General features: G+C 42.7%; 1 protein-coding gene across 2 annotated transcripts in view; it reads left to right on the top strand.

Moving 5' to 3' along the window:
- ZNF318 (zinc finger protein 318) overlaps positions 1-4,389 on the top strand; it is a 29,191-nt gene that overhangs the window by 448 nt on the left and 24,354 nt on the right. The window lies entirely within an intron of this gene.

Raw genomic sequence — 4,389 nt, 5'->3', positions numbered from 1 at the left:
GTAGCTATTGCCGTGCGCTGAGGGCTCTCGGTGCGGGGCTTGCCCCCTCCCTCGGGGGCTGTCACGCCGTGGGGGGTTCCCGCCGCCTCCGCGGCCTGCGGGGGTGTCTCTCCCGCACCGGCCCCGGCCGTGCCCTGGGGTCAGCCCGTGTCGCCGCTGGCAGAGCGGCGGGAGAAGGGGGCAGCGGGGCCAGGGTCCCGGGCTTGGCGCTGCGGGGTCCTTGCGGAATTGCACCGGGCCCGGGCTGTGTCTGTGCGGGGGGAGGAGGGCGATCTGTGCCCTGTTCCTTAGAAACACAAACTGGGGGAAAAGAATCGATTACCATTTCAGATAGTGTTTTGTTTTCTTTAATCCCCGTTACATTTTACGTCTCTTATCGACTAGAGCCATTTTAGATAAGGCTCAGAGATGATGCTATCTTTTGCCAATGCAAAGGATGTAGCTAGTCACTTTCCTCCATTTAGCATCGGTTTGTGTTACTGTATAAACATCGCTTAATTGATGGGACGATAACTTTTTTAAAAGGATGTTGGATGAGTACTTTGGGTTTTTTCAGCTGTCACGGGTGTACAAAGGAGACTGTTACAGATTGATATCTTAGGTATTCTTTGGTAGCACCTGCTTTGTAGTTGGAGCTGTGCACAAGGTGTTCCAGTCTGCTCCCTCAGCCCTGGCAAAATCTGATTTGGGCTTGTGAAACTCTGGTTTGGCATCTGAAGTGATTCAGTCTTGGGTGCAGACACCTCCGTACTAAATCAAAGTGTATTGCTGTACTTTTTTTTGAGCGAGTGGTGTTGGCTCATTTAGGTTTCCTTTTGTTACTCCATGGTGCAATGATTGTCTTGTCTGCTAACAACTGTGATGTGTAATGCGTTCACTGTTGGTTTGCATTGCGTTGAAAGAAGAGATTTTAGTACTGGGATGTTTGAGGCTATGGTCACTCAATCCAGCACGTGTACAACTTAAAAGAAGAGGGGACACACTTCATGCTGTGCAGTATATTCTGTCCCCTCCCTTGTGCTTTCATTGTATTTGTGAAGTAGCTGATCAGGTATCAGGGTGAGCTGATTTGAGGAAACTGCGGCTGAAAGTGAGTCTAACACAAATACATTGTCTGCTAAGATTTGTTGCATGATGGGACTGTGAGAGAGAACGGATTGTCTTTAACGGCAGTACTGGTTCCTACTGGATTTCTTCGGAACTGTGGCCATAGAATCAATCACAAGTGACTGTAGTGAAGTTACGATTCAGTTATTGGTGCTCTTTGTTCCTTAAAGGTGAGCTGTCCTGAAGGTATGGGAAGATAACGTGTTTGACGGCCAGGCTGAGGAGCTTGCCTCTGGCTGTTTGTTTTTAGGCTCTATTTCACCATTATCTCAATCTTATAGGTTGCCTGTGTGGTAGCCCTGAAATTACATTGCTACTGAGACCCACGATTGAAAATTAGTAACTTTTAAAAGGGGGTATTTTTTTAATTTGATTCGTGCAATTTTGTGTTGTGGTTTGGTGGACAGTTGCGTTCACAGCTGAGGGGATGACAAAATGGGATACAGGAGCAGAACTTTCTTAAACTGACTTCACCATCACTTACTCTACCATTTCACAGTATCCACGACAGGCTGTGAACCAGTGCCGGCTCTCTAAAACTTTTAGTGCCAAATGTGTTGGTGGTTCAGACTTGGAGAGATTTATAACTGGGAATTTTTGACTGGAAGCCTCACACTCCTCTTTTAGGGGGAAAAAAAAAAGCCACCCCCCCCCCCCCCCCGCTTCACACAAGCATTATTTTTGACAAACACCATTCTCCCAGTTCTCCCAGTGTTATTTTGCACCTTTATGGCTGAAGTTACAGTAATCCTCTTCGCAAATTGTTAAAGATTCTTGATGTTTTTCTTGCTTATTTTAGTTTCAGAGGAGAAAATTACTGATCTGAGAAAGCAGGCTTTAGCAAGTTATCTAGTGCTGAACTGCTGCGCCAGTTAGATTTTATGTTTATTTGCAAGAGTATTAATTTAAGGAAAACCTTTCTCTAGGAAGCAGCATTCACAGTAAAAGGGATCTTGAGACAATTAAATATAGCTCTTTAACCTGCGTTGTGCATTTTCTTGCCTATGGTAAAGCCCAGCATAATTAATTATTAGAGTGTGTATTGTGTACATTTTTTCCGTGGAAGTTTTTGTCCACTAAAAGGTGTTTGACCGACACTACTTCGTCTTTAAAAGTGATGTTACAAAGCATAAAATGCAAATACAGTTGATTTTACTTTTTAGAAGTACCGTTTACAAAATTAGCATTAATTGGAGAAAGATAAAAGCTGGGATTATGGTGATGTTTTCCAGACAGGGGAACTAAGTGTGATCAAAACAAAGCAGACACCAGCTATGTTAGGTCAGCATGATTGGGTACAGTTTTATGAAAGTTTTCAGATTTATATGACTTAAGACCCCCTCTCCAGAAGTTTGAGGGTACAAAATGTGGAAATTCGGAAAGTTACACAAGTGTAGTTAGTAAACAGTGCTTTGGAGCTGTTGTTGAGGATAGATGAGTTCAGACAGAAGACTGAGAAAGAGGAATTCAAGCTACAAGAAGGAAGGAGGACTTGGAAGAGGGGAATGTATGTGTAAGGGTGGAAGATGTAGGCTGTGGAATGAAGAGACTGATGGAGTAAGGGTATGGGGTTAAATAAAGAAGACTTTTGAATACAAGCTCTAAGTTATTGTCCCTACCCTTCATATGAATTGCAGTATGGAAGGAGCAACCTTAGAGATTTCTTACTTCCTTTTCTTGGCTCTGTGAGTTGTTTTGGGGTTTTGTGGGGTTGTTTTGTTTGTTTGGTTGTTGCTTTTTAAGAGATGGAGTGCATGCAGTCGTGCATTATCAGCACGATTGCACATTTTCTCATCCACAACTGGGATGCTAACGGCAAGCGGAGCTGTGTATTGGACTTTCTAAGTACAGATGGTGTTAGTTTCTCAGTAGCTGGGGAAAACTTTGTAGGAATTGGAAGAGCATAGAGCTACAGTAATGGTTTGGGGCAAGTATTGAAAAATGTAATGGGGGAGAGGAAGGTCAGGGCTGTACAGTGAGAGATTGTGGCAGACCTTATTTGTTCTTGCAGTATTAACATATGCTGCTTTCATTTGTCTGCTGATCAGTGTGCTTGGTTTTTTTATAGTTTCTCTCAGATTCTTTGCTTTCTTGTAAGAAAATAGGCTGAAATCAGAGAACTGGAATATGCTTGGTCAACAGAGAAAGGATGAAGAGCTGGTGTGCAACCTGTGCAATATTACATCGATGGTAGCTGTAGTTTAGGTACCAGAACAGGTAGAGAGGAAAATGCCATGCAGTGCATAGGTAGGAATGACTGCTGGTGTTGTTCAGTGCTTCAAAGGAAAAAGCTGTTAAAACTGGAATTTCTCAAACTGAACAAAAAACCCCAAAACTTCTGAAGTTCAAATACTTAACCACCATAACTGCTCTTTCTTGCTAGGCAATCTGTATGGCAGTCACAGGCAATCCTAACATCCTACCATTTCTAAATGTAAAACTATTTCTTTTCTTTGTGCAGAAGTTTGTTCTGAGATGTAATCATCACTTCTCTGTCTTTATTTCCAGGAGGTGGTCATGTGTATGCCCAACTTGCCAACAGTCTTGATGGCAAGAAGATGCCCCTCCAGATAATCACTTCTTGAGGCAGACCTCAAAATTCAGTGTTATATTGGGCACAAAGTGAGCCTTCAGAGTGTTTTTGTGAGAGATACATGCACTTTGTATATGTTGTATCTCAGCTAGGCTGTTGCAGGATCATACTGTGTGATATAATGCAGTTGGTCTTAGAAAGCAATTAAAATGTGTTCTGATAGATGCTGGGACTCAAATTAATGGAGCAAAGTAGATACCAGTAACATGTCACCGTAGGACAAGGTTATGTCCCCAGTGGATTCTAGTGCAGATTTGCATTGCAAATAAATTGTTTTCAGGCAAATTTGTGATTTTTTTGTTTGTTTGTTTTTTCCTCTTTTGTTTTCTTGACGGAGATTATATACTGTTCTTTTGCTGTCTGGGAGGATTGAGCTGAATCTGCTGCATCGTCTCAGAGGGTGGATGCAGGCAACATAGTGCACCTGCTGCTTGCTACTGCAGTTTTCAGGAATGAAAGCAATATGCAGTGTGTGACTGGTTTGGCAGAAGTGAAGCTGGTTCGCTGCTTCCTGTTAAGATGAATCTAAACCATGTTGGTTTAAAAAAGCAAACCAAGTATCTCTGTCTTTAGGCACTCTCATCTGTTTTTTACAGAACTCCCTTTAGATAATTCCTGTATTTTAGTGGCATATTCTAGAGCGATGTGAGGCATAATAGTTAAGCGTATCGTACCAGTAACGACACTTT

This window comes from Lathamus discolor, chromosome 5 (genome assembly GCF_037157495.1).
Source record: "Lathamus discolor isolate bLatDis1 chromosome 5, bLatDis1.hap1, whole genome shotgun sequence".
NCBI classification, from domain to species: domain Eukaryota; kingdom Metazoa; phylum Chordata; class Aves; order Psittaciformes; family Psittacidae; genus Lathamus; species Lathamus discolor.
This window is presented reverse-complemented; position numbering and strand designations above follow the sequence as displayed.